At 50.6% G+C, this 12,259-nt stretch overlaps 1 protein-coding gene across 4 annotated transcripts in view; it reads left to right on the forward strand.

Annotated features, from left to right (window-relative positions):
* The window catches only part of KIRREL3 (kirre like nephrin family adhesion molecule 3), a 546,348-nt gene that overhangs the window by 405,885 nt on the left and 128,204 nt on the right, over positions 1 to 12,259 (forward strand). The window lies entirely within an intron of this gene.

Consider the following 12,259-nt stretch of genomic DNA (forward strand, 5'->3'; position numbering starts at 1 on the left):
GGTGTTGGCGTGCTGACTCAGCAGCTTCTGAGCCATCATTCCATTCACCACATGGAATATTCCTCCGGGAATACTGTGGGGTGGGGGATGGTTCCTCCAGGACACACCATCAGAGCTGCCTGCCTCCTCACCTCCACAGTGTGAGTAGGAGATCTGTATCTGTGAGAGGTAACTTCCTGTACCTGGGGACAGGGGGTGGGGACCAGGAACAAAGAGAACTCAGACCAGATTCAGGTCTTGGTTCTGCGGCTCTAGAAATGACCTGCCGTGGGCAAAGGATTCAACCTTCCTGAGCCCTGTTGTCGTCCACTGTAAAACCACGGTCTTTATAATAATAATCGTGTTATTATTTTTCTGACTTCTGTTTGTTGAGCACTTACAATATGTACAGCTTTTGTCGAATATGTGTGGACAGGTGATAGGAGCACACCTGTCCTTACCTTCCCCTCCAGTTTCCTGACCAGTTATCCTCAGTCCTCACCGTAGCTCATTAGTCTCCATTTCACAGACTGAGGAAATGAAGGCAGCCACCTCAGATCAGGTCACAGTACTAGGAGCGCCTGGGTGGCTCATTCGGTTAAATGTCCTACTCTTCGTTTCAGCTCAGGTCATGATCTCAGAGTCGGGGGCTCTAGGCTCAGCAGAGTCTGCTTGAGATTCAATCTCTCTCCCTCTGCTTCCGCCCCTCCCTTTGCACGCACGACTCTCTCCCTTAAGTAAATAAATAAATGATCTTTAAAAAAAAAAAAAATCACACTACTGTGTGGGAAATCCCAAGAGCTATGGGCCCAGTGGTCCCAGCTTCCTAGCCTGGCTTTTCTCAGCCTCAGGAGCTGGGGGAGGACCCAGCTGTCCTGTTCAAACCTGTAAGCCAGGACAGCTGTGGACATTCTGTTCCTCTGACCCTGCACTTTTTAAAGACTGTTCTTGTGTTGGACCAGGGTCCCTCATGGTGTCCTCCAACCAGAGAACCATCTCCAGACCAACAGAAGATATAAATCCTTCCATAGCTCAGGCCTGGGCCACCAGCCCCCATCACGTGGCTATGACAGCCTCTGTGGTCAGAACAGAACCCGAGTCAAGGTCCCTCACAGTTTCTTACAGGCAAACAGGTCATAGACACACGTGGCCTGCCGCTGCCCACATTCGCTGAAACCTGTGAGTTCCCTGGCTCTGAAACGGACCAGGAGGGGTCAGTGTGGACGCAGGTCTGTTGTGGTTGCTCCCGTCCCTGCTCTGAGAGGTACGAAGCGGCCCACGGATGATCCAGCCAGCAGGCTGGTGGGGGCAGGTAGGCAAGGCAGGAGGTGTGGTCGGTGGTGGTGAGTACCATTTCCCCCTCAGAGGAGATTTGTCTAAGATGTCGCTGCAGTCTGGAATTCCTTCTCATTCTCTCACTATAATAAGGGAGTGTGTGTGCTCGTTCTCTCTCTCTCTCTCTCTCTCTCTCTCTCTCTCGTGCTATCCCAATCATCCTCATCCTTGGCTCTGGTGGGGCTGCCCAGCTGGAGGGCCCCGAACGCCTCCCCCTCCCCGGGACTCTGCGGTGGCTGTGTAGGGTTCGTGCCGTCCCCAGCATGCCTGAGAGCAGTCAGCCTCCCACTGGGATGGCCTTGTGCGGGGTAAACTTTCATGTTCTTATTAAGTGATGGCTGGTGGTTCAGAATCACTCCCCTGCATCTGTTTGGGCTTGATTCCTAATCAAAGCTCGGGCTCTCCTTTTCCCCCTCGTGCTGAAAGATTGGCGTTCAAGAGAAGAAAGGTGCTCTGATGTCTGCTGCTGGGCTCCCAGCTGGGATGTGGGGCTCCGGGGAAGATGGGGAGGCTGGGTTTTACCCCAAAGTCTTGGTTCAAATCCCAGCTCGCCTATGACCAGCTGGGTGACTTCAGGCACGCCTCAAACCTCTCTGATCCTCGATGCCCAACCCCGTCCAGGAATGTCTCGTATCCTGCTAGGGTTCAAGGAGAACATGTATCTGGCATGGAAGGACTTGAAAGCCCTGTGGGGGTGTTAGCCGCTGACACCTGGACACGACTGCATCATCTGACCATGTTCTCAGCCCCTTAGGGACAGAGGGCTTCCATGGAGCCTTCTGGAATTTGCAGACCTTCCATAAGGCATCTTGAGCCAGAACAAGGGCGTAGAGCCAGGCTGTGGCACTCCCCCTAACCCTCTCCCAGAGGCATCCCCCAGTGATGGCTCACCCCTCCCTGCCCTCCTCACACCAAGCAGAAGAGGCTGCATTTACACACTCTGATTTTCCAAGGCAAAAGAGACCCGTGGCGCTAGGGCCTCCGAGTAGCCACATGGATAGCTAGATAAATAATTACTAAATAAATAAATAAATAAATAAAAATAAACAAAGAAAGCCTCGAATGAGCTTGAATTGCTGCCGTGCTGAGAGGTAACTGGCAGATTCAATTTAATTATAAGATACAGAGTTGTAATGGGGTGTGTGAGGCTCAAGGAGGATTTCAATAATGGGAGGACAGCAGGGGCTCCGTTGCCTTCTCCGCTGGCGCTTTTCCTAACCCCACTGCCTCCTCCCCTTCCTTGCCCTGTGGGTTGGGGCAGCGGTGGGAAGATCAGCGCAGCCCGGGAGGCCTAAGTCCACCCCAGCCCCAGGATTTGCCTCCTCTCTAGCCTCAGCGCCCATGACCACCCCAGGTGGCAGGCCCAGGGCAGGCCCTGGTGGCAGGCCCAAGGCAGGCCTTGATCAGGACGCCTGGGGAGGAGGCCCAGGGCCTCAAGGGGCTCCATGCTCCCAGCCCTGCCTTCTCCTGCCTCCATGAAGATGTGCAGTTTCCAGAAGACACAGCCCCTGCTGTAAGGCAAGGCGTAGCCACCGGACTGTGAAATGACAACTGTGATTTATTTGACTGGGAGCAAAAGCATGCCATCTCCTGGTCTCCCGCCTGTTCAGCTTTCTACCCAGAAAGTGGAGGGGACATCCCCCAACCCACTGAGGCTTCGCTGGCCCCCTTCCAGCCCCAGGACCTTATAGTCAGAGAGCATGTGCTCTCTCTCTCTGTGTCATACCAACCCAGCTGCCCACCTCTGCCCTGGGGTGGGGGTGGGGGGCTGCCATGTTGGAGGGCTCTATACTTCGCACACCCCTCCAACTCCCAGGACATTGTTGCCCTCTTCTGCCCTCTTCACTTTTGCCAGGTGAAAGCAGATATCTGCCTCCAGGCCCCCATCTTCGCTCTTTTCAGCAGGACGTGGGCCGGAGGGCTGAGGCTGGCCATTCCTATCTGACTGTACTGATCAATGCCTGAAGGCCAGCTTATGGCCCTTATGGGATTCTCTTGGTTAATCTTCAGCATGTATGGTTTTATTGGGGCCACAAATGGGTGACAAAGAGGTTTGCAAACTCATAAGTAAACAGCAGTCGCTCTCCATGCTTCTCTGCCCTGACCCCACCACCCTGTCTCCCCGGGAGGCTAGCTATCCTTTCCCAGGCAGGGACTCTCCAGGAGCCTAGCTCCCACAAGGACGTCTCAGCAATGCGCATGACTCATTGCCCAGTACCCTCTGAACACACATGGTCCCCTTCTTCCCACCAGGGTCTCTGCCAGTCCCCTAGGCTGTGTGCTCAGCGTCCAGATGACATCCCAGCAAAATGACACAGCCTGGGCTCTGGGATCAATTGAGCCTAGATTTTGTCCCCGACTCCTGCACTTCCCTGCTGTGTGACTTCAGCTAAATTACTCAACGTCCCTGAGCCTCACCTGTACAATGGGGCTAATAATCCCTATCGTGAGGAATCTATATGAAGGTTAAGTCCAAATATAAATTTTATATTCAGAGCAGTTTATTGGGCCTCTAACTTCCCAAAAATCTGGGCCTCAACAGAAGTGCAGCAGCGCGGGGTAAGGGCCAACTTGGAAGGATTCCTTATGGCCCTTGATCTTAGTCCTTTGGGGACTCTGTTGGTCCTGAAAGAGAAAAGAGATGCCTTCTTTCTGCCTGGCCTCCTAGATGTGATTGACTGGCTACACCATCCTGAGCCTCCCTAGGGGACGGACACACAACTGTCAAGTATCTGGTCCCATTCAAATCTTACTCACCAGTTCCAACTTTCTCTTAGGAAAAGTCTAAAAGCCTTTCAGGCATATGGCCTTCAGCAGTCCCTGTTCTTCATGGGATAAGTAGAGTGATGACAGGCCAGGCGGAGGAATGGCCTTCATGATCCCGTTTCTCTGTCATATTCCCTCACAAAGCAATTAACCCCCTGGGATCAGACATCTTAAACCAGAGATGGCTGAGGTAATCTTGTCCATGTGATAAAACTGTTTACATCAAATTCTCCAACCAACATTATTAAACTCCCCCCAATCGCTGCACCTCTCACAAAGATATTATACTAGTCATCCGAAGAACCTCACTCATAATCAGGGTTACTGGTTTTGACGCTTACCAGCTCTATGACCCTGAGCAAGTTATCGAATCTTTTGGATTATCTGCTTCCCATTTTATCCGATAGGAATAATAATAGTACTTAACTTTTATGATTGAAGATGATGCATGCGGAGTGCCTAGCCCAGAGACTAATCAATCATAAGCAATCAGTCAATGGCAATTTTTTTTTAAGATTTTATTTATTTATTTGACAGAGAGAGATCACAGTAGACAGAGAGGCAGGCAGAGAGAGAGAGAGGGAAGCAGGCTCCCCGCTGAGCAGAGAGCCCGATGCGGGACTCGATCCCAGGACCCTGAGATCATGACCTGAGCCGAAGGCAGCGGCTTAACCCACTGAGCCACCCAGGCGCCCGAGTCAATGGCAATTTTAATTGTAATGGTGAGTTAAGTGAGTTTGGCCTCAGATGATACCAAAGAGGGGTAAGGCCAGGCTGCATCCAGCCCCCAGGGGGTGGGGTAGCCTATGTCCCGATTCCAAGGTGCACGGGGGTATGGGAGAGCCTGCCAACCCTGGAGCCTGAACCAATGCCCAAGTCGCCCAGCGGAAGGCCACATTCTGAGTCCGTTGGCAGCCATGTTGGAATTCCAAATGATGAAGAGTTGGGAGAAAGACCCCAAGCAGCGTCTGAGGGTAGAAGATGAGCCCAGCATTTCATGAAAAGAAAGATGACAAGAGCCAGGCAAGGTCCCAGAGAGCCAGCCTGCTGGGATGGGACTCAGCCGGTGGGGTCATTTCTCCCAGAGAACTGAGAACAGAGCACGGCAAGGTGCACCAGGCCTGCAGTCAGGCAGATAGGTGGACTCAAGCTTCGCCCCTCAATAGCTTCAGAACCCTCAGTCAACACCTCGGCCCTCTAAAATGTCCATTTCTTTATAAAGAAAGAGAAGAATAAAAGCACCTGCCTTTACAAGGTCTGTGTGAAGGGGAAACAAGATGAGAAAAGGAAAATGCCCATTGCTGTTCAGTTAATGGCTGATGTGTCCTGACCACAATGGACAGAGTCAGGCCAGTGTTGCAGGAATCTGGGGAAGCCAAAGGGGTGATGACCACGTGGGCCCCAGACTGACAGCGGGCATGTGACATCTGGGGCCAGCAGCAACATGGACAATCATGGGCCCCACAGCTAGTGGTGAGGAGTTGCTGACAATCTACCCGCCTTGGCCATCCTGTGGATAGCGCCGTGCTAGCCTGTAAATGGAGGGCAAGGGTGGATGAAGGGCTTCTCCGGTGTCAGTTTCTGCTGGTTGGTGGCTGAGGCTGAGCACTCCCTACCCTCATGTGTCTGCGGGAGCTGTTGTCCCCGCAGGAGCTAGCAAAGATGGGCCCGTCGTCACCAAGACTCTCTGGAATTATCACAACGATCGTTAACCCTTCTTAAAGGAGGGTTAGCCACTTGAGCTTTTCATGTAATTCATTATTTTAAAAACTTAAGATGGTAGCTGTTTCAGGTTTCTCTTACATGGATTTAATTGGGATGTAATAGCATCGTTAATTAAATACAAATCAATAATTTAAAACAACTAATTGATACTTAATATGAATGGGGGATAAACTTAGTCCTAATATAATTAACTCCAATAGGTAATGAAATAGCCATTATGTCTTTACAACAATGTAAAGTTTATAGTTCTTTAATAAACTTTGAGTTAGCAAGCAATGAGAGTCGAAAATTATGAAACAGGTATTATTGGGCTATTAAACATTTATTACTTGTCCTGGAGGGCTAGAGCTAGTCACTTGTCAGGATTAATAAACTTTTGCTATTCCTCTCTTCAGGCCTCTTTACCAGAGAGGTTGATCAGAAAACTGAGATCTCTGTGTGATTTATGGGCATCATTATTGCCTAGGATGTGAGCTATGATGCTGCAAACAGGATGAAACAGAATTGAAGCAGAAAGCAGGAGTTTAGTGGAGCATAAGGAATAACACAGAGGACATTAGGAGAAGGAGAGGAAAAGCGAATTGGGGGAAATCGGAGGGGGAGACAAACCACGAGAGACTGTGGGCTCTGAGAAACAAACTGAGGGTTTTAGAGGGGAGGGGAGTGGGGAGTGGGTGAGCCTGATGGTGGGTATTAAGGAGGGCACGGATCGCATGGAGCACTGGGTGTGCTGCATAAACAATGAATCTTGGAACACTGCATCAAAAACTAATGATGGGTTTTATGGTGACTAACATAACACAGTAAAAAAAAAAAAAAAATTAATTTAAAAAGAAAAAAAAAAGCAAGAGTTTAGCAGAATCAAAGTGAGGACTTTCCCATCCAAGTACTAACCAAGCCCGACCCTGCTTAGCTTCTGAGATCAGACGAGATCTGGCACGTTCAGGGTGGTATGGCCGTAGACAGTGAGGATTTTCCAAACGTGACAGTCTGGCATCCTGGGATCGGCCAGGCATCCCGGCAGGACTTTCAGTGGCCCATCGCCCATGAGTCAGGCCATCGGGGCAGACACCCTTTGTTAAGGCAGACCCCCAGAGAAATCTCCAGGCTTCGAGGTCCTGGGGGTGGGGATCACCCCAAGCCTTGCAACTCCTTTTCCCCCCTTGGGGCTCCTGCCACGACTAGGGCCGTGCACGTAGAAATAACTCACATGCTGCTCCCGACCCTTTGTTTTCCCGAAGTCCTGTGTTTGATTTTTGTTCATCTCTCCATAAGGATGTGCCTTTCATATTCAACCAGACTGTGATCTCGTTGTGAAGGGAAGCTGGCCTTCCGTGCTTTTGCTTTGCATGTGGGAGCATCTTGATGGGCGGCTATGGGTCAGATATCCTACTGGTCACCCTTTGTTAATACATGCTGACTGGGCAGGGCTGGTACGGACACTGTGGGAGAGTCTACCCACCCTACCCTACTGCTTTTTATGTCATTTGTTACATAACGATTGGTCTATAGACCAAGACATCTGCGCTCCGAGGCCAGAAAGGCTGATTACGAATATATTTCTTCAGATCTAAACTCCTGCTCACACAGGCCTCTGGGACCCCCCTCACTTGGAAATCCCATCACCTCAAACATGAGAAGTCCAAAAATGCGCCATTTTCACCTCACGCCCAAATTGGCTGCCTTGGTCAGTTACTTCTGACACAGACCCCACCTTTCTCCATTCTGCCCGACTAAATCCACCGTGGTCATCTGCCCCCTTCCTCTGCTGGAGCCACTCTGTCACTCAGGCAATTGTCCCTTTCCCAGAACGTCTCTCAGATCCATCACTGTCTCTCCATCCCCGGCCACTTAGCCTCACTGCTACACCCACCTGGCTGGCCTTCCTGACTCGCTTCCTCTTCCGGCCCCTCAGCGAGTGTCTACCCCATGAGCCTCCAGAGAAGGCTGCCTGGAAGTTCGTTCTATCTCCTTGGATGAGTCTTCCCTTTAAAGAAGAGGGAGGATAAACATGACGGTCCCTAACCCCCAATCTGATATTTCGTTTCCGTTTCCTGTGCTCGCCCTTATCAGCTACTTGATCCTAGGCACCCTTCCGCAAGTGCCTCTGATTTTCATATTAACCATAAGCAGAAGGTCTTATTCTCAGCGTCCACATTTTATAAATGAGAACATTAAGGCGCAGGGAAGCCCTGAGCGTTGCTCACTCTGGCGTGGGGGAGCCGGGCTCTGGCCAGGACTGACGGTTTCAAAACATACGTGGCCTTCCGGTGACTCCAGCCAGGTCCAGCTGACGCCTTCTCCATATGGTCTCAGGAACCATCTGGTGAGCTATTTGCGGCCCCCCACTGCTCTCCTGTGTCGAGGTGGCAGGGAGATAGAGGCTCTGAAGTTCCCCCTGAGAAAGTTTAGGGTCCTTGCACTGGCTCTCTGATCTCGGGCTGTCTTCCGAGAGCGGGGACAGGGAGCAGATGTCAGTCCGTCACCGCGCACCAGGAGGATGGCAGGCGTCGAACAAATGCGCTCCCTCGTCTGGGCTCACCCCCACCCCTCCACCATCTGCATCCATGCTAAAACGATCTTTCTAAGATGCGAGTCTGGCCTGTGGGTTCCTTCTGAGGTCTGTGAAGGAAGAATCTGTTCCAGACCTCTCTCCTGGCTTGTTGACAGCCATCTTCGTGTTCATATGGCATCCTCCCTGTGTGTGTGTGTGTGTGTGAGTGTGTGTGTGTGTGTCTGTCTGCCTCCAAATTTCCCCTTTTTATGAGGACACCAGTCACATTGGCTTCAGGCCGCCTAGTGGCCATTTTAACTGGATTATCTGTGTCACATCCTTATCTTCAAACAAAGTCGCCTCCTGTGGTACAAGAGAGCCATAGTCCAGGCCGGAACCCTGGCCCAGCCAGGACCACCGACCTGTGTCCTCTATTGTTTTGATCCACAGCCTTGGCAGCTGTGGGACCCCAGACCTTACCCTGAGACCTAAGCTAGAAATCAGACCTGGATTCTAGCCTGAGCACTGTTATCAGCTTTGACCTTGAACTGTCCTTTTACTTCTCGGAGCCTCAGCCTCTGAAACCAAAATGGAGGAAATAGACCATTCTTCCTCGCCTACTTCACAGAGCTACTGTTAGCCTCTAATAAGGTAGTGAATATGACAGCATTGTGAAAAACCAAGAGTCCCGTAAATGTGAAGTAATAGCACTGTATCATTGTTATTACTACTAAGAATAAAGAAATCCTAAGGCTAGAAAAAGGCCCATCTTCACCCTGTGAAACTGAAGGAAAACGGTACCATTTATAAAGCCGTCCCGTTTCACTCCTCCCAGAGGAAATCTCATGTTTCCGAGACTTCTCTTCCAATGAATTACAACTTTCATACACTCGGCAAACACCCTCACCTAACTTACTCCATTGTGCCACGTCTCAGCCCACCTGATCTGTTCTGACCTGGGGGAGGGGAGAGCAGATCATTAACCCAAGAGTCAGTGGTTGGCCCTTTCATTCAATCAGAAGACTGTCCCTAAGCTCCCGCCAGGTGCCAGGCATTGTGCTCCGGATCAGGGACTCAGAGCTGGACACAGCAGAGTCCTGGCCCTTCTGTCGCTCAGTCTAGATACCTGGAGTTCCTGGGGTGTGTACCCTTCTCCCCAAGAAACATGCGCTTTCCCCATAAATGTTTCCTTTCACGCTAGTATTTCTTAAGCCTTGTTCTCCTCAGATAGTAGTACCCTCCCCAGCCCCTCTGCAGGTGACCCTGGACTCCTTTGCTATTAACTTTCTTTGTAAGCCAGGATGACTTGATTCACGTTCATCATTTTCCATGGGCGCCTTTGGTGCGTCTGGTGCTTCTGCTACTGGTAGGTGATCAGCCAAAGGCTGCAGCCCTAAGGTCTCAAGGGAAAGACCCTGATATCTTGCTATTAAAATGGGCATCTATGATCTGACTCCACCTTCAGTCCCAGTGCCATGTGACAAGGATGAAGGCAGTCTGGCGCCTGGTCTAGCTCAAAGAGTAAAGATTCCTAGTTTTTGTATCACATTCTGCCATCTCTCCCCTAAGAGCCTGGTTAGTCTGGTGAGGTAGAGTTGCCCCAAGACACAGTGCTTGCTTCCTGCTTCCCCCGGCCCTGTCTTTGCTTGGTGCCTTTGACAACACACCGTCTCCCCACCTGGGCTCCCACAGTCTCCTCCCCGCCCCCACTTCAGCCCTGTTGGCCTGCTTCCTCAGGCGCACCCAGTGACCTCCAATTTAGCTCTACAAATCTCTACAAAGAACATCCCAAGCTTTCACATGTGGATAGATATCTAATTCTCACTTCACTAATTCTCTAACCTGCTCATTCTTGCAAAGAACCCAGTGGCTTCTCCCCACTTCTCAGTAAGGACTCTGTCGGAGAGCACTCTCCCTCAGTACATGTCTGCAGTGTGCTTATTAACGCCTTGTAATACAGCTGCCTAAATAATTAAGACTAACCCACACGTGTCAAATTAAATGAGCCAGATACATTGAGAAATTGCTCATCCTCCATTTCTTTTATTAATCAGGTTTCTAAAAAACTCTTTTCCTGCTCATTTGCAAAAATCGAACATGGTCGGTGAGACTCTTATAATGACTGTACATATGGACTATCTCCTCGGACAACGCATTATGTGACTAAGGATAGGCTGAGTTGGGGTGGTAGAGACAGCCAACACAGATGATCTGGATTCAACTGGTCGACCACACTCTCTAAATCTCTGGGAGAATTATGCCCCCTCCATTTCCTTGAAAGCTTAGGGGGGCAGTCTAGCAAACCCAACAGGAATGTTTGGCCTAAATCCATCTAACATCTTCTGCCCCCCTACCTGAACCCATCCTGTGTTCCCCTGGTCTCGATGTAGGAACCCCAGCTTCTTTTCTCATTAGGAATCCCTGCTCATGTACTTTATATGGGCATAAGAAGTCAATGGAAATATAATAAGAGCCATAAGCAGTTGTATCATTCTGGCAATGAACAATGCCCGTGCGATTATAATGGGCTGGTTGACTCTGCCCATCGTCAGCTTGTCGAGGCTTCTCTACAGTCTCAGAGTCTTGGGCAAGAGGCTATTGTTCGCGGGAGCTCAGCGCGCCTCCTCACAGCTTGTACTTCCGCCGGCCCCCTCCTGGCAGGCTGCATTCCTGTCTCTTGAAGGTGGTTGTTAGAAAGAATCCACAAATATAGTAAGTAAACATCAAAGAGGCTTTGATCCGCAGGGCCCTCGACAGAGCAGGAGCCCTTGAAGAAAGGGCCAAGGCCTTGGATGAGGGAACTTAACATCGTCAATTTGGGCGCGGGAGATGTAAAGCTGTTTGAAGTGAGGCTGGCTTGGCCCTGCCTTCAGACGAGCTCGCGTGGAGGGGACGGAAGAGAAGTGAGCGCCTTTGGAAAAGGCACGCTCAGATCTGCTTCTCTGCTCTTTACTGATAGTTAATAAACCCCTTTAAAGAATTGGGAGATCAAAGCTAGCAACCTCCCAAGGCCATGGCATTCTGCCACCGCCCGCCATGCTTTGTTTTTCTCTAGGGCAAGAGCCCCTAAGCTTGACTTATCTGTTTCTCATGGGCCCTTTCATCCTGCAAACCATGGAGGGTAGACCTGGGTGACAAGAGGTGGATGGAGAGGTAGGGAGGGGGAAATGAGCCCACCCTGTCTAAGCTCCAACAGCCTAGATACTACCCGGCCCAGGCTCCAAGAAACACCCAGTGTCACGAGAGAAGTTGCTATGACACACCACTCAGTGGGACCCTCCTTCCCTGTGGGACCCATGGAGGGAGCCCCTGAGTGCCCAGAAAGTGTGCCAAGCCCTGGGAGGGAGTGCAGTCAGATGCCCTTTCCAGAAATCCTACCCCTTTTCCATTCGCCTCAGCAGCGGTCACATTTGTAGGAGTCCTAAGCAAAGAGGAGGGGGTGAGGAGTTTAAAATAATCCTGGGATATCATTTAGCGTCTTTGAATTTGGGATTTCTCACTTGCATAGTATGAAGAGCAATAAGCTGTCTGCCGACCTCAGGGGGTACCGTGGAGGTCAGAAGAGGAATTTGGTGTAGAATGGCTTCAAACCCCATAATGTGCTTAAGACAAACCAGGATTTAGAAGATGAATACCAGCCTTCTTCTGAGGCAGACGTAACTCCAGTCCAGCACCCACGCCCAAGGGGCACCCATTTATCCAATAGCGTGAAAAAAAGAAAAAGTCTCTTGCTTTTGCTACCTAGAATTGTTGTTCCACCTTACTTTTCCCTGTTGTGTCAAAGTCCTGTGGGACCAGAATCTACACCTTGCGTCTCTTAGCCATCCCAACCCCTGTGCTCCATGCTCAACCGAGTCCACGCTTCATAAGCCCTTGAAGACAGCACTGCCTTGTTCCTGAATATGAGATCATCCAGGAATCCCCAGACCCAGAAACTCGTTCTCTCCCAAAAAGTAGACT

The sequence above is a fragment of the Mustela putorius genome, unplaced genomic scaffold (genome assembly GCF_011764305.1).
Source record: "Mustela putorius furo isolate JIRA1106 unplaced genomic scaffold, ASM1176430v1.1 tig00000460_pilon_pilon_pilon, whole genome shotgun sequence".
NCBI lineage: Eukaryota > Metazoa > Chordata > Mammalia > Carnivora > Mustelidae > Mustela > Mustela putorius.